General features: G+C 30.7%; 2 protein-coding genes and 1 long non-coding RNA gene across 4 annotated transcripts in view; 1 reads left to right on the forward strand and 2 right to left on the reverse strand.

Moving 5' to 3' along the window:
• Positions 1-23,492, reverse strand: part of LOC141534949 (uncharacterized) — a 206,498-nt gene that overhangs the window by 62,745 nt on the left and 120,261 nt on the right. The window lies entirely within an intron of this gene.
• Positions 1-23,492, forward strand: part of Dbx (homeobox protein Dbx) — a 67,663-nt gene that overhangs the window by 1,777 nt on the left and 42,394 nt on the right. The gene's annotated exons all lie outside the window — the stretch shown is intronic.
• LOC141535253 (uncharacterized) lies at positions 1,590-3,685 on the reverse strand. 2 transcript variants are annotated; one of them, XR_012480567.1, is made up of 3 exons: positions 2,844-3,685; positions 1,943-2,107; positions 1,590-1,865 (listed from the first exon to the last, which is right to left on the reverse strand). It is a non-coding gene; the product is annotated as an uncharacterized LOC141535253 (long non-coding RNA). The 2 variants fall into 2 exon arrangements; XR_012480566.1 differs by having other exon boundaries at positions 1,943-3,685.

Raw genomic sequence — 23,492 nt, forward strand, 5'->3', positions numbered from 1 at the left:
CCTCCACTCTAAAACGATCTCTCCTCTATTATATTTTAATTATCTTAATCGTCGAAAAATAATTCGCTTAAAGAACTGAATTTTTTTATAATTCTGATTCCAATGCAAATTAATGTCACTGAGTTTAAAATTGTCTCTAGCTAAAGAAATTATAGGTCAAAATTTTTAACTTTTTGTAAATAAAATTGTAGTAATAAATTAATTCTATTCAATTTTCAAGATTTCAAAATAGAGTTTTCATCACATATCAATTTTTTTTTTCATTTTTAGAAAGCTGTTCTGATCGTTGTTAGATTTGTTGTCACAACCGGATTAACAATATTTGAATGAATTTGACTTAAATCAAATTTTATGAAAATTTGACATCAATTGATCCCGTAAGTGTTAAAAAATTTCTTTTTTTTTGAACATTTAATTTCTTCTCTTTGTATCGATAAATTGCAAGATTCACTTCTTCCAGCGACTGACAGCAGATGTTGCAAAACTGACAAAAAAAAATTTTAACTTCCCACTAAGAAAATTTAAAATTTTTAAAAATCGGGAAGTTATAGGTTTTATCCCGTTTTGCAAAATTCAAATTCTCATCAGATCTCGATGTTCTGAGGTCTTAGGAAACTACCCTTGCAAGGGTGTCACTATGTATGAGTATGTGGATGTAAACCTCTCATAACTTTTAAAATGCTTGACCGATTTGATCACGAATGGCCCCATTCGAAAGGAATTGGCCGAATTTAAAGTTTGAATACAATTTGGACTGATTCGAACCAGTAGTTTTTGAGAAATCTTAAAAAAACTACGAAAAAAATTTTTCTTTAATGTGGTTTTTTTTTTTTGAATAACTTTTAAACAGCTTTATTGATCAATTTCAAAAATTAATCAGCTTTTAACATAAAAAAACCACGTTGATTGACGCCAAGCCGGTCAAAATCAGTTAATTCATTCGTGAATTATCGTTGATGAAAAAAGTCGAAAAACAGTGATTTTTTCGAATTACACCGGAGTTTTCAGTCTGATCAATTTGCGTTCAAATGAATTTCATAGGATTTAAAAACCTGCGCGGAATACCGCCAACCGCATGAAAATCGGTTTATTCATTCAAAAGTTATTGCGGTTTAAAAATTAAAAAAAAAACTGTTATATTAAACTTTTATCAGACTTTTGAGCTCGAAGGGCTCAGAAGCATAGAACACCTTTTAATTTGAGCTCAGAGAGATTTAAATAACACACAAAATGTATTTTTAAGCTCGAAGAGCTCAAAAACGTCATCAGTGCAATTTTAAGCGCTTAGATATAGAATTAGCGGAAAGTTGTAGGGATGGCCTTTAAGGTCAACCGTTTTCCTATTTTTTTTTTTCCATACAGTTCGAGATCATTAGAGTGGCCAAATTTTTGTTTTTTTTTCAAAACTCGAAAATCATGAAAAGTTCACAAACTTGCTTCATGTAGGTGCATTCTTTTTTGCCTTTTTTTATCACAGTCTATTTTCACGCATAAATGCTTTACGATTTAATGAGCTGATTGATAGATGTTGCTAGTTTATAGCGTAGAGCGATTAATGGGTACGGGTAAAAAAATGATAAACGTACAGATCGTGCGAGAGTTACATTTAATATTGACAAAATCATACATATTCACTGAAGTTATATATAGTAGAGATGAAAAGAATGGATAAATAAACAGAAGATGAGAGGATTTTGGATATATTGTATGTGGGTGTATTTACATTCTACAAGTTCTCGTACATTTGTCAGCCAGCGGATGCATTGACCATGCCACGTGCATATGTTACTTGTCCCTTCCGAAGTGTTCGATGAAGCTGTATTTTCTGTTATTCGCTCTCTCTTTTCCTACGCAAGCTTACCGAACTAATAACATTGCAATAAATAGTATATAGCAATATGAATAATAATCTTTTTTTAGCTATAGATTTGAGCATACTTACTAATTCCAAACTATTTCAATCCGTTGTATCAAAAATTATTCCTGTATTAGACGTAGATGGGCCCAAATTTGGTTAAAGATTAATTGCATATGTTATTCAGAATTTTGTAATTTTTGTTTATATTTGAAAGTAACAAATTCATTTTTAAACTGTTATACACCGTTCCTTTCAATTTTATAGTAAAAAAAAATATTCGGTGATTTATGAGATTTGATATTTATGCATAATAAATACATTTCTATTATTCATCAAAAAAGTAAACGAAATTACAAGATTTAAGATTTTTAATTCAAATATTTTTGCGGAGTTATATAGAAAATCAAAAAAAGTAATCTCAAAAAAAAATTAGTGGTTTTTTGGCGCTCATAGAATCTATTGAATACCATAAAATTCATTTAGTTGATTCCGGTTATTATTTTGACTATTATAATAAATTTTTTTGAAAAATTAACCATTTAATGATATAGAGTATATATTGAATGTTGTTACTATAATGATTTAGATAGTTGCAAAGAATATAAAAATTTTGTGTATAATACTATTGAATATTATCATTATTAATTATGCATAATTCATTCTCAAGTTTATGTTAAAATCTTACACAGTAAAAAATTTTGTGTCATTGGTCCAAATAATTTTTGTGTAAAATATTTAACACTTTTATGTATAAATTCAACATTAATTGTGTTAAATTAACCCAAAAAAGTGTTAAATATTTAATACAAAAATTGTTAACACCAAATTTTTTGACGCATTGACGCAAAATTTTTTACTGTGTAGAACTATTGGATACTTCACAGCTTAAATCATTTAAGGTTTTACATTACTTTTAATTATAATAAAATAAAAATAAAAAAAAAAAGATTATAAAAAGTCAATTCAATAGAAAGTTCAATTATACAGTTGCTAGTAGTAATTCTCTAATATGTATGGTAAATAATTGTACGTAGATTCATGATTTTATAATTTATTATTGCATCACTATTCTGTTCATCAATTTTAAGCCCTATTATAATCTTTTTTTTTTTTTTTTATAAGCGGCACGTGACTAGTAATACTTATAAGATTTATCATTTTTATTCTTTGTCACTTCGCTTTTGACTGTTAATTAGTCACTAATCGTTTTTTATTAAAAATAAAAAAAAAAATTTTAAATATAAGCTTCCCATAGTGAAATGATTTCAAAACTATATCAGATATATAAATAATTATTTTGTATAAACAACGGGAGAGACCATTATTGCCACATCATTCTCCGGCGGTCACCAATAACGCGTTTTATACTTTAGAATGTAATTACACTTCACATTTTAGTTTTATTCTATATACTTATTTGCATTGTATATTTGCCGGTGGTAGCGTCGTTATACCATGATCCGACGATCTGAATGCAGTGAAATTATTATTGATATTAGTCACCGATTCACTTTCATTAAGGAAACTTATAATAACGATTAATCATAAAAATTAGCAACGCGGCTTCACATGATATAATTGATATTGAAGTACTTAAAACGAATACTTTTATTATCACATGATTTATTTGGGAGTGCTTGATCACAGCCAAAGTTTTTAATACATAATTGGATGGTCTAGATTTCAGTTTCAGCTCTAAATGAACGATTAAATTTCTTTTTCATTATATCAAAATATATTGAAACAACACTTGATTAGTATTATCAAAGATCATGACCCATATCCACACAATATAAATAACTAACATATACGATTAATTCAGCTAGAAAATTGCACCTCTACCGGAATACGTGGCAAATATACGTTATGATTGTGTGATTCATTGAACTATACAACTTTCGATGTTTGATAATCAAAATATAATTTGCAATTCAAGTGTACCTAATATTTATTGTTAGGCAGTCTAGTAATCAATCATTTTTTGAATTTCATATATATAAATATGTACCCTAACATATATAACTCAATTCATTTGAGTCGAAAAAAAAAGCATTGTACGCAACAATTTCTTTATTGGGTACAATGATGATACAATTGTTATGATATGAAAATTGATATTTTTTACATGGCTGACATTGTTTTTGTCACATCTTATCAAAATTTCTTATTATCTAGTTTAAAAAAGCTTACAGGCTGCTTAAAAATTGCCAATCAACTAATTCTTTCTTATTGCCGATTTTTATCTCTATCTTCTTTACGATCAACAAAAAAAAAAAACTTTACTCGAACTTAAATATTTATACGAAAATAAGTTACCTTGAAACTTCAGAATCAATTTTTATGTGTAAGAATACATTCCTGAACCTCAAGAAAATTGTTTCTTATTTTACATGAAAGATTTGTAAAATTCAAGTTTAATCATAATTAGAAGGTATCGATTATTAGAAGAATATTATAGAATGGTCAGCAGTATCACATAAAGTTCGACAGGTAAAAAAATGTAGCAAAAGTTCTTTATGATTAATTCTTACTCTTTCATTGCAGGAATAACAACTGTAATAATATCGTGTGTATTAGAGGGTTTTTTTTTTGACATCATGAGTAGTAAAAAAATTTGTATTCAATGTTCCTGCTTAAGCTGTAGACTATAGAATAGCTTTAGCCACTAGAGTATGTTCATTGGTTGGCAAAACAACGATAAAACCCGATGAGTATTTTATAGGGCACACAAGTATAATAGAATATACTATTGTTACCACTTTAAATCCTTAGGATAATATCTCTGGCTATGTTCGTTCACTGATGTTATTTTATTATTTTTATTCGCGTTCAATGTTTTTTTAGACTGTCAGTGAAGCTTTTTTTTTTTTTTAATAGACAAGAGAAAACATAGTTATTATGAAGTGCTATAAATAATGTTATTTCCTTAAATTTAGATTGTACAAATTCAGCAATTTTAATTTTTCTGAAAAAATTGTCAGTATCAAGAAAATTTAGTGAATTGTTGCAGCCAAGATAAATTTCAGATGCTGAATTTCGATTGTGTGTCAATTTTTTGAAGCCTTAGGAGTTTATTTTTCAAAAAAATAACAACCTCTGGGTGCGCGCGCGCGCGTGTGTGTATGTGTATGTATATGTAACTCTTTAAGCTCAAAAATTTAATAGAAGCTTGATAAAGCAATATATTTTGAATTTTCAAAGCCTCATAAAGAATCTTCAAGTTTATTAAATTGATCAAAATAGGAATTTCAAAAAAAAACCTTTTTCGGTTTTCTTTCGATAACGATAACCCACGAACGAATCAACCGATTTCGACCGGGCTGGCGGCGATCGACGGGGTTTTTTGATGTTAAGAGCTAATTAGTATTTGAAATTGATAGGTTAAACCATTCAAGCAGTTCAAAAGTTATGAGAGGTTTACATACAGCCACACATACACACACACAAACATACATACAGACAGACATACGGACATCACCGTGGAAACATTCAGGGAAGCTTCCTAGGACTTCAAAACGTCAACTTCCGTTGAAAACTCGATTTTCGAAAATTGGAGTAAAACCAATAACTTTCCAATTTTTGAAAACTTTTAATTTTCTTAACGGAAAGTTAAAAAGGCCATCTGGTAGCTGAAATGGAAGTAGGTTTCTTAAATAAAGAAAATTTAATTTCTATCAAACAATCTTAACAATGATATATAACTTAGTTCATTGATTAAAAGAAAATTCAATAATTAATTAAAACTATTTAAAACTAATTTTGTTAAAAAAATTTTGTTGTAAAGTAGATAATTTATAAAATTATTCTTTCAGAAGTTATTCGTGGTTAAAATTGTGTTCATAGTTATTATCATAGTTTTTCAGTCTTGCTATAAATATTCATGTGTTATAATCATTTACTTCATCTATAAATGTTCCAAACATTTCATTATAATGGTTAATAGATACAGTAACGTTAACAATACGATGTATTAAATACATTCTTAATAATATGCCGCTTATTTGTTTATTTTCCGTCTCTATTCACATTTATTTGTTAAGCAATTTGTAATCGCATTATAATAAGTATTTTTAATTTCATGAATAATTTGCACTAAATATTGTTTTTGCTCTTTTTTAGGAGTAAAAATGTTGATGTATTTTTGAGTAAATCGAACTGGTTAATCTTTCGGCTACATCGTTAACAATAATAGATTATTGACAATGTCTAATCTATCCAAACAATCATTATTGGTGGCCTGTGTCAAAGTTAATCTATAGTAATTTTTTATTTATGTTGAATCGGACAAAAAATTTGATCGAATTTGAATGAATGAAAATTAATTTATTTAATAAAAAAATCAATATCTTTTTTTTTTGCACAGTGATAGTTTCATTATCTGAATTAACTGTATAGCGTTTAGGGGGAATCAAAATCGAAATTTTCATCACATTTTAATGCTTTAAGGTAGTTGAATCCTGCAAGACATATTTAAAGAAAATTCTGAAATTTTCTTTATCGAAAGATAAATGTATTAATAATTCACTATCAAAACTTCAGATTAATTCGTCACACTGTTTTTGAGTAATTAATTTTCGAAATTGCATCATTTATACGTAGAGACAGAAAAAATACAAATAAGTGGCAATATTATTAAGAATGTATTTAATACATCATATTGTTAACGTTACTGTAATTATTAATCATTTAAATAAAATTTTTGGAACATTTATAGATGAAATAAAATATTATAACATATGAAACTTTATAGCAAGACTGAAAAACTATGATAATAACTATGAACACAACTTTAACTACAAATAACTTCCAAAGAAATGATCTTATCGAAAAATTATTAGAGTACTTTTTTGTGAAACATTTAATTTTTCATCAGGATATGCATCGATCGCAGTTGTAGTGACCTTTTTTTTCAAAGAAAAAAAATTAATTGCAAAAAGTTTCAAATTCCTATGTTAATTAAATGGGAAATGTAAGTCGATTTCGGCACGGCTTAATTTGGTAATTAAGAGCTTATTTGTGTAAGATATTTTTTTTTTTTAGTCAAGAACTAAAAATACAGAGGCCGACAGTGAAAAAAAAATCAACTTGGAAAATAACGGACACCCTAATGATATAGGGTGTCCGTTCTTATTTTTTTAACGCACGATATATTTTGTTCGTTTCTTCACTTACAGATACTTCAATTACAGTTTTCAACACCAAATAACTTAAACAGTCATTAATTTTCAATAAAAATCAGAAATAATGTGATGAGAATATCAACTTTTTTTCGTTCTTTCGAATACTTATTTACTTACAAATTTTTGCACATTAATATTTCTCATTCTCAAATTTCAAATGATGTCCATGTTAATAAGATGATAATAATAAGTAATGTCAACAATTCGAAATAATGTAAAAAAAAAGGACAAATAGCGAATTATTTCATGCGTTAAGGATGAGATTAAGATAGAGTCCATAAAATAAAAAAAAAAAATTGAAATTAATATATTGTTTAATATTGCCACGTGATACATTTCATTCGTGAATGATCAAAATGACAATACTATGTATCTGCATAACTTTACCATAATTTGCAAAGTTGCAAAAAACGAAAAAAAAATTTTTTTTGGAAATTAAAATATTCATATTTTTGAAAAAAAGAAAATTACCCTTCTAAAATATCAATCAGACCTTTTTAGTAGAACGTTTAATTTCCTTATAAGGTCGGGTTTGGTTTTACCTATAAAGTAACTCGATATCACGTTACAAAATTCCTAATTTTAAAATAATATTTTATCTCGTTATTTAAATGGAAAATAGATAATTACATAACGCTACCTCTAAATATTATTATTAAGAACTCATATTTTCAGAGGATCTTCTTCTAGAGATACTCTGATGAATTCTCAACGTTTATTGAAAAAAAAAATTAGGAAAACGGTTGACGCTACAGGCCATTCCTGCAACTTCCCGCTGGTTCCATATTTAAGCGCTCAAAATTGCACTTATTACGTTTTTGAGCTCTTCGATGTCAAAATTTTGAGCTCAAAAATATAATTTTCGTGTCATTTTGAGCTCTCCGAGCTCAAAGAGATAACTTTTCTAGACTTTCGAGCTCAAAAGTCTGATAGAGATTTAATAAAACACTATTTTTGAATTTTCAAATCGCAATAACTTTTGACTGAATGCACCGATTCTCACGTTCTTGGCGGCGATCGACGCGGTTTTTAAGGCCCCATAAAAAACTTTTAAATTCGAATTGATCGATCTAGGAATTTCGAAGTAATTCCGAAAAAACATTTTTTTTGGTTTTCTTTCGACAACGATAACTCACGCACGAATCAACCGATTTTGATTTTCAAAACGGCATTCGATGTGGTTTTTCAAGGTTAAGAGCTGATTAGATTTTGGAGTTGATCGAAAAAGCCGTTTAAAAGTTATTTAAAAAAAATCATATTTAAAAATAAAATTTTTCTTAATTTTTTGGGTTTTTTTTTATTTTTATCAAAATCTATCGGTCCGAATCAGTTCAAATTTTCAGGAAATCTAAGTTTGATGAAACTCTTTGGAACGCCACTAGTTTCGTTCGATTCGGTCGAGCCGTTCAAAAGTTATAAGCGGGTCACACACACACACACACACACACAGACGGACGGACGGAGTGACACTCTCTCAGGAATAGTCAGGGAAGCTTCCTAGGACCTCAAAACGTCGAGATCTGATGAAAACTCAATTTTTTTAAAACGGGGTAAAACCAATAACTTCCCGATTTTTTGAAAATCATTGATTTTCTTAGCGGGAAGTTAAAAATAAATATTCGATTCTATTGAGACACTCTAAGATATATATATATATATATATATATATATATATATATATATATATATATATATATATATATATATATATATATACTAGCTGACCCGGCAAACATTGTTTTGCCATGTATGTTATTTCTAGGAAACATTTTTATAGTTAAATAAAAATAATTACCTACTATAAGTGTGCGGGGAAGTATTTATAATCGAATGCATTATAAAGAATAACAGTATGTTTTATTTAGGTTAATAAATAAATCTTTATTAGAGTAACGAATATTATATTTTAAATAACAGTCTTTAATAGCTATCTAAACATCAAAAATAAATATTTATATTTTTACTATCAATTATGGCAGTTGAAAAAAAAAAAATTAATATCTTAGCGCAATAGAGTGTACAATATTTTTGGTTAGTCCGTCTTTAGCCAACACAAATAAACTGGATGGTTTTCCCACGCGAGAACATCCCACATATAGTTGTCCGTGGGAGAAGCACAGTGTTTCCAAATCTAAGCCACATACAGACAATGTTTGTCCTTGTGACTTATTGATTGTCATAGCGAATGCCAATCTAATTGGGAATTGAGTGCGTTTGAATTCAATTGGCACATCTGTAGGAATCATAGGGATTCGTGGCAGCAACACATTTTCGCCTTGAAACTTGCCATTCAAGATGATGGCTTCAATAACGTTTTTCATTAATTTTTGAATGACTAATCGTGTGCCATTACATAGCCGTGGTGGGTTTAAGTTTCGAAGTAGAATAATCGGAGATTCAACCTTCAATTGTAAATGATGTAGTGGCATGCCTGGCAAATCCAATGAATTTAAGAACTCAATTGGATAATTCACAGTCTCGTTGGTATCGCAAACTGCATCGATAGATTTATATGACACCAAGTCCCCAGGCAACAGCTGTTGTATCTTTAAATTTAACCCATTGACGTCCACATTTTTAGGTGCCAAGATCGCTCTTTTTGCCAGCCACTTATGATTTGCATATTGTGTGTGTACGTCGGGAAATATGTGATCGATGAGACTATTTTGCGAGTCGATGATTGTGCAGAAGTTCGTCTGTAATTTTATGCATCCAGTGTTTTCATGTACAGCAACTTTCCCATCGCCAATATCTAACAGTTGTTTAGAGAAAGTTTCGGTGGATGAATCCTGAAGCATTTGAACGCGCATGTTCACCGTCAGTTGTACTTTTTCAACATTACGCCATAGTCGCGATGATTTTAAGCACGCGTTGATTTCATCAGCGTAGGTTGAACGCGGAATAACGGGAAGTGTTTGTCTGAAATCACCTGAAAGGAGTAACAAAGTGCCGCCAAATAGTTTATCGTTGTTTTTTATATCCTTTAATGTCCTATCCAATGCCTCAAGCGAATGTTTGTGTGCCATAGTGCATTCATCCCAGATAATAATTTTACATTGTTTCAGTACTGTGGCCATAGACGATTGTTTTTTTATGTTGCACATTGCATCTGGATTATTTTGAATGTTTAACGGCAGCTTAAATGCTGAATGAGCTGCTCTGCCTCCATCTAATAAAGTTGCTGCAATGCCAGAAGATGCAACGGCCAATGCGATGCCATTTTTTGATCGTATCTCGACAAGAAGTAGCGAAATAAGAAATGTTTTGCCAGTCCCACCTGGTGCATCTAAAAAAAAGAATCCTCCTTGTCCTGCCGAAACTGCCAGCATGATGCGGTCGTAGATAATTTTTTGTTCATCATTAAGTAGTGGAACATTGCGGCTTACAATGCTCGCCATTTGTACAGTATCATACTGTAGTTCACGATTCATATCTGTGTTGAGTAAATCAGATGCACTTCGATTCGGTGAGCTCATATCGAAATGACTGATTGGTAAATTTGCAATAACAATGCAAAGATCCTCGATAGCAATCAATGCTTCATTGTACATTGCTTCACTGAATGATATTGTTAGATCGTTGCACCTTGTACGATGTCGATACAATATATCATCAGTCATTGAATCTTTGTGATTATCCCACAACATTTGTGCTCGGGCCGGGAAACATGTAGTCAGTACTATAGCAAATAGTAGACGAATTTGTGTTCCTGTGCAGTTTAATGCTGCTTCAGCAAGCATGCTGTCCCAATGATTGTCGTCTTCTAGCAAGCCTAGAGCAAGGCATGCATCTTTATACGTAGGATACGGTTGTCCATCTACCTTCCGTATATCTTGAAATGACAATGGTCCGGTGACATTAACCAATAATAGTCGCAGATAAAAGCACTCAGTCTGCCTTGGATTGACGGTATATACACGACCCAAACTATTTGATTTGAATAAACCGGGGCACGCATCAACTGGTATCCCTTGCTTGCGGGGTATCCATTTTTTCGATTGAGCCCATGTAAAATACCGCGGAACTTCAGAATAGAGCAGTGTTTGTGCGAAGGCACCAAAAGCATCCGCACGATTGCACAGTTCAAAAAATTCGGTGAGCGTAGTTTTCGGTGGATTTATAGCACGATCAAGCGCTGTATCGTTCGTGAAATATACGCGCTGGCCATTTTCAAGATGGACAGCTAAATGGATAACTGCTGGATCCCGTTCATGAATTGGGAAACCGAAAATACGCCAGACAGCTTCATTGGAACTGATATACCGGCCAATTTGGTAATTCGTAATTTCATCATTTTGATTCAACGGAGGAGAATGAACATTATTATTTTCAATCCGAAATACAGCCATATCACTTCCTTTATTCACATACTTGCAAATATATTTGATACTCTTCACCGAACTGCATGACTCAACATTAATATGAGCATTAAATGTTTTGCTCAGCAGAGGAGAATATGGTACCACCCAACGATTGTCAATGTCGATGTCTGCGTTGTTGATAGTTTTAATGAAAGATTGTCCGCCATTTTCGGTACTTCTTCGACGATATATTGGATATCCGTCAACATGTGTGACCGTGTCGTTAGTGAAATCTTTAGGAAAACGCTTTGTACATTTTCCATCTACCATGCAAGGTGATGAACGATTCAGATTTCCGCATGGACCATGAATCATGTTTGCAGTAACGATATCAAACAGTAATTGATCAGTAGATGGATCTGGAATCTCTGCAGAAATCAAACTATCGATGTCTTCAGCACGTATTTTGTCGACGAACCATATTAAAATGTGAGCATGAGGTAATCCACGCTTTTACCACTCAACTGAATACATCCAACAACGTGTGGGGCCAAATACATGCAATTTGGTAATGAAGCTGATTAAAGACTTTAATTTTTGTTTAAACACACGTGCTGTAATGTCATGACGATGTATTGCATTTTGTCCTGGCAATAGCAATGATGTAATTTCCTGCCATTTTGGATTACATGTAAAAGTAATGAAAAGACACGGTCGTCCATATTCACGCACGAAAGTCATAGCATCCTGAATGTATTCTTGCATGTGACGTGGACTACCTACGTACGATGATGGTAAGATAACAGAGTTACCAATTTCGGCAGTGTCAGCGTTGTTCGCAATAGCATCTCGCAAGTGAATATATTCTTCTGCACGCAGCTTCTGTTGATTATATCGCAAGTATCGTAGTCGTTCACTCTCTATCTTCGCATACATGTCGACCATAAATTGTTGGCAAAGCTCACGACATCGTAAAATGATATTATCTCGGCCACGTCTAATCATCAAACGATATGAATAAAAATCCTTCGAGCTAACGTTCTTATTTGTTTCAGCTCCTGTAATAATATATATTTAAATTAATTGAAGATTTATTCTTTAATAATAAAATAGTTGTGTTCTTAATAATGAAAGAATTACCTGTTACGGGATCTCGTTGTTTAATGTTTACGCAATATCCATCTTGTCCCTTCCAGAAAATTAGTGGATATTGGAGAGCGTCATATGAACGATGGGTATCACTGATGAACTGAAGATCATTATTTCTTCTTCTATTAGTCATTAGATATATTAATTATTAATTAATTAATATTAATTATATTAATTAATATTAATTAATAAAAAATTAATCATTATTTCTAAATAGCAAAAAAAATTTTGCCAAAAAATTAAAGTTTGTAATTAACAAATAAAAAATAGGGGTTGATCGTAGAGGGGTGAAAAATTTAGAGTAATATGAGATTTTTTATTGTAAGTCATCAAAAAATAAAAAAAAAATTTTGCCAAAAAATTAAAGTTTTTAATCAACCAATAAAAAATAGGGGTTGATCGTAGAGGGGTGAAAAATTTAGAGTAATATGAAATTTTTTGTATGTCACCTGTTGCGGAATTATTCAAACATTTCCGCAACAAACTGGTAGCACCGAGGCGTCGCTACACAAGCGCCCTCGGGTGTCCTACCTCAACTCAACTGGCTCAACGGCAAGCAGCCATACTCCTCATAACACGTGCTAATTGTACAGCGTACACACGCATTTACCTTGACCAGTGCATTCTTTGTGTATTTACAAAATCATCAAGCTCATCCACTCAACTTTACTGAAGCCAACTACAGCATCGCTACTCATCTTTATTCACCAGCAATCATTGGCAACTCAGGTACAATTAAGTATTTATGGTAAATCATTTGAGATCACTTTATCACAACCTATACTCTCATGTTCCCTCTCTCTCTTACTCATTATCACATGGCTTACCCATGTGTCGCTCTTTCTCATATATATGTATAGCAGCCACCTACACTTTCCACCTAGCAACAATCACGTGTTACAATTGTTAATAGTTATTTATAGAAATTCATCATCATGCGGCAAAATCAAATGCCGCATTGCAGATGTTGCTTGGTGGGGATTGGGGGTGACTGCTACCTGCTCTTGGGCCTGTCGGCCATTCTGTGTTCAACGTTTTTGTGTTCTGTCTCGCATCCCGAAACCCACGTAATCAATTAAGCTCATTAGTTTTAAGGCTCATTCGCTCACACTGTGAAAGTTAATTATATTGTTAATTGATTAATAATCCAGTGACTCTAATTTATACAGCTCATCCAATTAATCATTACTGTGAACTCTACAGATTCAAGCTCAAGCTCTCACTACATTTGCATTCATTCACTCTATTAATCATTACATTCAGTCAATCCAATTCATACGCTCATACTATGACTATTAATTAAGTGTAATTAATTAATCGTCTGGTGAACCAAATTCTACAACATTACTCATATTTATCGCTCATAATTGCTAGTGTTAATTACATTGTAAATTAATTAACAGTTCAATTGAAGATCAAAGTTCTACAACTCATACTCAGTATAATTAATATACATTAATTGATACAACTCAATTAAACTCAACCAACGCGTACTCATGAATCAATGTAATAATTCAAGATCATAATAAGTGTTCAAAGTGCTCAATATTTGTAAACTACTCAAACTCTGTACAATCAAAACTACGCCTGTGACTAATTTTAGAATAAATATAATTATAACCACGAATGTGTCTCCTCCATCTTTTAACACCTAGTCCCGGCAAAATAAATATTTAATGTTAAGATTATTATCTTACAGTCATCAAAAAATAAAAAAAAAATTTTGCCAAAAAATTAAAGTTTTTAATTAACAAATAAAAAATAAGGGTTGATCTCAGAGGGATGAAAATTTAGGGTTGTATGTATTTTTGTATGCTGTGTCATAAAAAAATAAAAACAAAAAATTTTGCCTAAAAAATAAAAACAAAAATTTAGGGGTGGACTACTCTTAACATTTAAGGGGATGAAAAATAGATGTTGGCCGATTCTCCACCCTGGCCGACAATCACGCTAAGGATCACAAAAATCGGTCGAGCCGTTTCGGAGGAGTTCAAGTTCGAACACCGTGACACGAGAATTTTATATATTAGATTATATATATATATATATATATATATATATATATATATATATATATATATATTTGAATAAATAGGAGTTTGGTTTTAAGCATAAATTTTTGGTGTTACGAATAAAATTATTACAATCATGGTACCTCTCTACACGAATCACACCCTCTCTCCACAAACCAGCCCACTATGCGACCCCGAGGCATCCCGTTGTCTTTCCGGTTCTTAGTCCTTAAGTCTCTATTTTTGTTAAGTTTTCGTTGTTTCTGGTTAAGTTTACGTTTTGGTTCATTTTGATAATTTCTGATAAATAAAGAATGATAGTTTGATAGAAAGGATAACTAGTTCGCGGCTAAGTTCGAGTTTAGCTACACTGATAGAAAAACAATCTTAATTCAAGAAACGTTTTTTTTTTCAAAATTTGAACTCTTGAAACTAGATATAGATATAGATACATTTCTTTCAAGAATTTTTGTCTCTTGGTTGAAGATAGGCGATAACATTGATTCAAGATATTACCGACTTGTGTTAAGAATGGCTTTTTTTTGAGTCATTAATTTACTTATTCCAAAGAAATAATTTTTTTTCAGTATAACAATTAAAGATTATTTAGTTTTTGAAATATACTTTGATGAATTATTTAAAATTTTTTAAACGATAATGTTATTTTGGTTGAAAAACTGAATGTATCGATTGAAGATAATATAGCTCTTAAGCCAAGAAAATCTAAATCAAGACAAGAAATTTTTGAAGCAAAATTATCATTTGTCGTCCAAAATAAATTCCTAGATCAAGAAAATATCTCTTGAGTCAACATAAATTTTCTATTAGTGTAGTTGAGAGTTCCTAGCAAGTAAAGATTATTTAGTTTTGTTTACGTTCAAGTTTAAGTTTGGCTAGCTTGATAATTCCTAGCGAATAAAAATTATTTGATTACGTTTTTACTGGCTTGGTAATCCCAGTGATCAAAAATTACCTGGCGCCCTATTTTCATTGAGACCAGTGACTGAGAATCGGAAAGGTATTCACGGCGGCCCCCGTGAAAAATTGTTTATTATATATATATATATATATATATATATATATATATATATATATATATATATATATATATATATATATATATATATATATATTAGCTGTTACCCGCCCGCTTCGCTGGGCAATTATAGAATTGTATTTTTCGATCTAAACTTAAAATTTGATTAGAATATTGTTTTGACTTTCACAAATTCCAAATTTCATCGAATAAGCATAACCTTTTATTATTCCAGCTAATATTCATTGTAACTTTCAATGTGCAATCACTATAATGTTTGCGTGGCCTTTTTTTCAAAAATGAATAATAATTGACACGAAGAAAAAAATTTGAAATGAGAATTTGGAGTCTATAGGAGCTATAGCTTGGAAATTAAAAATTTTTGATGTTAGCACCCACCTTCGCGAACCCCTGTGAGATGAGCTATCGTAAAATTTTCCCATGGACTTCTTCTACATCTTTCACAGAAGATTCCTACCAAATTTGGAGTCGATAGGAGCTATAGTTTAAAAACGGGAATTTTTTATTATTAACGCTCCTACAATCCTCTTTGGGGTAGAATATCGTAAAATTCGTTCATAAATTATTTTTTCATCATTTATTATAGAAAATTCCTACAAAATTTGGAGTCTGTAGGAGTTATAGCTTGGAAATTAAAAATTTTGATTGTTAATACCCACCCCCGCAACCCTCTGTGAGGTGAGATATCGTGAAATTTGTTTATAGATTATTTCTACATCTCTTACAAAAGATTCCTACCAAAATTGGAGTTGATAGGAGCTACAGTTTAAAAACTGGAGTCTTTCATTGTTAACGCCCCCGCGAACTCCTTTGGGGGTGGAATTTTTTAAAATCTGTTCTTAGCTGACCTCTACAGGGCAAAAGTATAATTCCTACCAAATTTCAAGTTTCTAGGTCCGATGGTTCCCGAGATATCGTGATGAGTCAATCTATCTATAGAACAGCTCCTATATATATCACACACAATTTACCATTTTATTTTTAATCATTTAAATCAGTATAATCATTTAACAATATCAACATTAATATTTATGGTATATTTATCTGTTTTATGATATAATGGAGTTTATCCTTCATGATCATTTCAATACATATTAGCTATTTCAGTTATTAATGATTTAGCTATTCTTTCTTAAAAAAAGTATGATTATGAATTCCTACTGTCCCAACAATCAATCGATGAAAATCCATGTATTTGCCTAACAGTGTGTAGAATAATACTGTTGAATAATAATTCTATAGAATATTAATATTTAGTAACTTTCTACTTTTATTCTAATCATTCCTCTGAATTTAGTTTACAACCGAATTTGTTATTACAATTTATTCATTTTAACAGTTGTTTTAGCAACGGTAACCATTGCAACTGTGATCATGGCAACGGTAACCATGGCAACGGTAACCATGGCAACGGTAACCGTGGCAACGGTAACCGTGGCAACGGTAACCGTGGCAACGGTAACCGTGGCAACGGTAACCATGGCAACGGTAACCATGGCAACGGTTGATTAGCGTGGGTGGTTGCGCTGGGGGAGGGGGGTGAGTTCTATAATTGATGGGTGCCACTTGATGGGTTTCTTAGATTGGCGAATCAAAATGACATTTTCTAAAAAAAAAAGAGAGAGAGAGATATAGGGAAGGGGGAAGAAGTCACGGGACGGGAGGGGAAGAATGAGAGGGAGGGGAGGGAGGGGAGGGAGTAGCATATGTGATGGTAGACGAAAAATTCATTATAGCTAGGAATTGCGTAAAATCCGTTCTTAGTGAACGTCTACATCACGAATGGAGTAAGTATGCTAAATTTCAAGTCAATCGGGCGAATAGTTTCGGAGATCTCGTGATGAGTGAGTGAGTGGTATTTCGCTTATATATATATATATATATATATATATATATATATATATATATATATATATATATATATATATATATATATATATAATTGGAGGTGTGTGCCCCGATATTTCACTTTGCAGCCGAAACTATGCATCGAAGACGAACAGTGATTGTATGTGGCAATAGGTATAAAGTTCCCATCGTGCACTATGGTGGTTGCGAGTCGATAGTTCTAAGGGTGTAAAAGATACGGGGGTTGAAACATGTTAATTTTAGAAATATGAGACTATCATTGGTCTAAAATGGTCTGGATTGTTGAAGAAATTTCTAAAATGATCTAGAAAGCTTTCAATGTATGTCAACATTCTAATCGGTCGAAAATATTCTAGATCATTTTAGAAACTTTTAGAAAATTCAAAAAATTTTTAATATTAAATAAAATTTAAATAATTGCACTATTAAAAATGACCCAACGAAGCGGGCGTTTACAGCTAATAAATAAATATATATATATATATATATATATATATATATATATATATATATATATATATATATATATAACTATAAAAATATATGTCCATCTTACGGTAAATAAATATATATTAAAATATATATTATATATTTTATGGCTAAACTTTTTCAGTTACCGAAAATTCCTACTGAGTAAAGGTCCTCCCCTTCCCCCTTTATCCTTTATTTCCCCCAGTTCCCAAAACTGGGAATTTATTTAGCCATATATAATAGCTAAATTTGTCATTAAAGACAAATTTTTGGGAACTGCGGGAAATAAAGGATTATTAGAAACTGATTAAATATATTTTTTATATTAATATATATATATATATATTTAATTATATATAATATATTTAAATAAATATATTATATTTTATATTATATATTATATGGCAGCTAGAAAAATTTTAAGCTAGTGGACACATAAACTCTTGAACGAACGATATTTTCTGATTCAGTTTGTAGAGCTGAGTCAGGAAATGGCGAAATTTTTTAAAAGTTGTGCCATCAGGACGAGTGCAATAGTTAGATTTTTATGAAATCTACTAAAAATCAACTTGATTCCAGACAAAAATAAACTCCATTCAAGAAAAAAATTTTTGAACTAAAAATGTTATTTTGAAAAGTTTCATCGTCTTGATTTAAGTAGACAAGTTCTTAAATTGAGAAATTTTTTTAAGTTTAAGTAAAATTTTACTTGACTCAAGTATTTCAATCATCAATGAAGTTTATTTTTTTTCTGTATATAAGCGAATATAAGCAAAGAACTTGAAACCTTGAAAATAATTAGTACGTATTAGTCATTACTAGTTTAACCAAATTATAAACTAATAAGTAGGAAAAATTAGTAAATCAATTTTTAAAAGATATCTTAAGAAATGTTTTTAGGAGAAACCAACAATTTAAATAACTAACATTTTTTTTTTTTTTTTCAAGTATCACATTGATCATTTTTTAGTTTTTAATAAATATTTTTATTATTCAACAAGCTTTGTTTAGATTAATCAACATTTTTTTTTCACTAAAATAGATTTAATAAGTTAATAAATATTTTTTTGGCAGATTTTTTCAATAAATTTTTCATCACCCAATCAGTTAACCAGTTTCTTTTAGTCATTTATGTTAAAAAAAAAAAATAAATAATATATTTTAACAAGAAACTAATGATTTTTAATAAATAATTTATTTACTAATGAATATATTTATGAGTATAAATAAAAAAAAAAAAATATATATATATATATATATATATATATATATATATATATAAATCATTTATTTTCAATCAGTTTTTAACTTCTTGCTTAAAAAATGAAAAGTTTTAAAAAACTGGAAAATTATTTTTTATTATTAGAATTCAGAAATTTTTCAATTTTTCAATAACAGTCAAGTTAACTCAATTATACTAAGAAAAATTGATTGTTGAACATTGAATTAGTTAAACTAAGAACGTTACACCCAGATCAGTTAGCAGCGCTCGTGACACCACTCGGGACTTTTACGTAGATGGATCAGGTTCGAATCCCTTCACATCCAATTTTTTTCTGAATAAATTTTTATCAACCTGTAGTCTATCATCTCATAATAATAATAATTCAAATGTAAACAATGAAAATAATTTTTTTAAAATCAATTTAGCTAAAATTGGTTTTATTTTGCCTATGCTTGGCCGATGTTTGGCCAATGCTTGATTGCTATGTTTAACCGACGCTCAGTCACCTATATCAGCTTGGTATTACCATCCGATGCTCGCCCAGTCTTGGCCCAACGATATTTCACGATACTCGGCCTATACTTGAACATTGATTGCCAGTCGGCTCAGTATCGGTCCGATCTTCATTTCTGGTATGGGTTGTTGTATTCTCGAAGCATAAAATCTAAATTAGGCAGTAGATTTACAATTCTAAACCGTATGTTTTACATTCAGCTTCAGTAGAGTTACCACTTTCTGTTCTCTGAACCTATTACCAAGAAATAAATTAATTAAACGATTTATTTTAAATATTTCATTACGCTAGTATTTCATGTATTCATTTTAGTGACAATTATTTCTTCCTTTCGTCAATCTCAGCAACATAATCATCTATGATTTTTGAGTACTTTTATTTTTTAATCGTCTCCCCGGGTACAAGAATTTAGCCGTTCTATAGATAGATTGACTCATCACGATATCTCTGGAACTATAAGACCTACCCTGATAGCCACCTTACCTATAACTTACTGTCAATCTACGTCCGCAATTTGAAGCAAACTTGACGGAAAGAGTTGGCAAAGCGAGCGATTACCTATTAGTTACCTATGACTTACTCTGCAAATAGACGTCAAAACTAGCTGTACAAGTATTTCCTTCAAATTGTAGTAAAGTTGAAAGGAAATTTAACTACAAGTTTGATTGTTAACTTGTATTCAAGTTGCGGCCGTAGATTTCTGTCAATTTGCTTACAACTGTTGTTGAAAGAAGAATTACCGCCAACTTGATGTATAAATTAACCGTAACTGCTGGAAGTCAACACTTACTGAGAAAGCGCTGGCTATCAGGGTAGAGACTTGAAATTTGGTAGGAATATTGCTTTTGCCACGTAGAGGTCAGTTAAGAACGGATTTTCAGAAATTCCTTCCCCAAAGGGGTTTGCAATGGCATTAACAATAAAAAATTCCCGTTTTGAAACTATAGCTCATATCGACTCTAGTTGGTAAGAATCTTCTGTAAGAGATATAGAAATAATTTATGAACGAATTTTACGATATCTCACCTCCACAGGGGGTTGCGGGGGTGGCTATTAACAATGAAAAGTTTTAATTTTCAAGCTATAGCTTCTATCGACTTAAAATTTGGTAGGAATTTTCTATAAGTGAAAAAATAATTAATGAACAAATTTTATCATAGCTCACGTCACAAGGAACTGCAGGGGTGAGTGTTAACAAGTAAAATTGTAAATTTCCAAGCTATAGCGCCTACATGCTCTAAATTTAGTAGGAATCTTCTATATGTGATGTAGAAATAATTTATGAACGAATTTTACTATATCTCACTCTAAAAAAGATTGTGGGGGCGTTAAAAATGAAAAATTCTCGTTTGTAATATATAGCTTTTATAGATTTCAATTTTGGTAGGAACCTTCTATATGTGACATAGAAATAATATATTAGTGGATCTTACGACGAATTACCCCCAACAAGGACAGCGGAAGTGGGTGTTAACAATAAAAAATCTTAAGTTCCAAAACATAGCTTTTAAAAGCTGTAAATTTGGTAGGAATCTTTTATTTGTCATGAGGAGATCATCTCAAAACGGATTTAAAAAAATTCTACTTCCGATAAGGATTGCGGGGGTGGATGTTAAAATGTAAAATTTTAATTTCCAAGCTATAATTTCTACAGACTCCAAATTTAGTAGGAATCTTCGTATATAATGTCAACTTCGGCTGAGAATGAATTTTCTCGACTTCTAACCCCAAAAAGAATTGCGGAGGCGTGAACAATGAAAATCTTTCATTTTCAATCAATAGTTTCTATTGACTCGAAGTTTTGTTAGAACCTTTTACTCATAATGTAGAAATCATCTCCAATAAGATCTTATGAAATTCCTCCCTAACATAGGAGTGCAGGAGTAATAATTGTCAAAAAATTAACATTCTCCAAATACAATTTTTAAAGATATAAAATTTGATAGAATCATAGATAACGGCAAACTTTACACTAGGCCAACTTCATTTATGAGACCTGAAATTACTTTAATTGAAACTTTCAATCCTTATTTCAAATTTTTTTCTTCACACTGATATAAGGATTTCTTAGTATTTAAGAAAATTTCTTTACATTTAAGAAATCATTTCTTAAACATCATTTCTTAGTATTTAAAAAATATTTCTTAGTATTTAAGAAATGTTTCTTAAATAGTGATTGTACATTGAAAGTTACAATGAATATTAGCTAGAATCACATGGATAAAAGGTACAGGCCAATCCGATGAAATTTAGAATCTGTGCAAGTCCAAACAATACTCCAATTTAATTTCAAGTCTTGATCTAAAAATACAATTCTATTCAATTCTAAATACAAGTGCCCAGCGGAGCGGGCGGGTAACAGCTAGTACTTGTATATAATTATAAATTAGATATATGTAATTATATATTAATTACATATAATTATATATGTCCATATATAATTATATATGATCATATATAATAATATATAATTAGATGCCGTATTTTTTAATAATTATACATTATCATAAATAATTATACATGCCCATGAAAAAATATTCTGATCAGAGCTGATATGGCCATATTAAGATGCAGACAAACCTGAAGCATAAATAAAATTTGTCATTTCTGATTTTATTTTGTTTTTATTATTATTAAATAATAAACGCTTGGGTTAAATTTGAATTCAACTAACTAAATATATCTATTTATAAATAAATGGATTCCGGCGATTTCGGCCGGCCAGGTATCAGGCGATTATAAACGTTCAAGAGTAGGTAGCCGCTGTTCCTTCCCTCCTTGTCCCGTCCTCCAGGCCCTCTTTCAACCGTCCCTACTCCATCCACCAGTCCCTTTCTCTACTTGCCCCATCCTTTCTCCCGCCATCTGGGTCACCATTCGTTCAGAAGTTATTGCAGTTTGAAAATACTCTTTATTAAACTGCCACCAGACTTTTAAGCTCGAAGAGCTCAAAAGCTTACAATATCTAACTCTTTAAGCTCAGAGAGCTTATAATAACACACAAATTATGTTTTTGAGCTCGAAGAGCTCAAAAATGTCTCAAGTGCAATTTTAAGCGCTCAAATATGGAATCAGTGGAAAGTTGGAGGGATGGCCTTTAGGGTCAATCGTTTTCCAGATTTTTTTTTTTTTGTAGTTTTCTTAGGATACTCCAGATCCAAAAATGATAAAAAGTTTTCATGGTCATGTCAGAAAACTAGACGCTTGAAGCTATAATTTGCTTTTTTTTTGCTGTACTATCATTTTCCTCAAAATTTATATGGTCTTAAAAAAAGTAAAATATAATAATTTTCAGTTGAATTTTTAGTATTGATAATTTTAAACTTTAGGATTTATAATAAGATATTAAAAATATATAAAACAATGTACAAAGTCTAAGGCAATGTAAGAACTTGACTTTTGCATTTTTTTAATTATTGAACATTTATTAATAATAACATTAATATTAGTAAATTAACATTTATTATTTCTGAAAATATTACGTTCAAGGTGATGACACGTCGTTTGATCGGACTCACTAAGCTTGTACCTCATGATAATTTTTAAAAATTTTATAAAGATTAATAGACATAAAATAATGGTATTTTGGTGCTTTTTTCATCAAATAACTTTTAAATTGCAAAATTACGCTAATTTCTATTAAGTTTATTTTTTAATTTTTTTTTTATACAATGAATTACACTCTTTTGATGCTAGTTCGAAACTGATTAGGCAAAGGACTTCGAATTTTAGTATTGAGAAATCTACTTCTATATCGGATGCCGGATGGTCTTTTTATTTGTTTGAGTCGTTCTTCAACCACACTAATTGCGAATTTTCACTATTTTGTTTTGTTGTCAATTCTAGTTACACAAAT

This window comes from Cotesia typhae, unplaced genomic scaffold (assembly GCF_013202065.1).
Source record: "Cotesia typhae breed Kobodo isofemale line unplaced genomic scaffold, CoteBio_Ctyphae scaffold_13, whole genome shotgun sequence".
Lineage (NCBI taxonomy): Eukaryota > Metazoa > Arthropoda > Insecta > Hymenoptera > Braconidae > Cotesia > Cotesia typhae.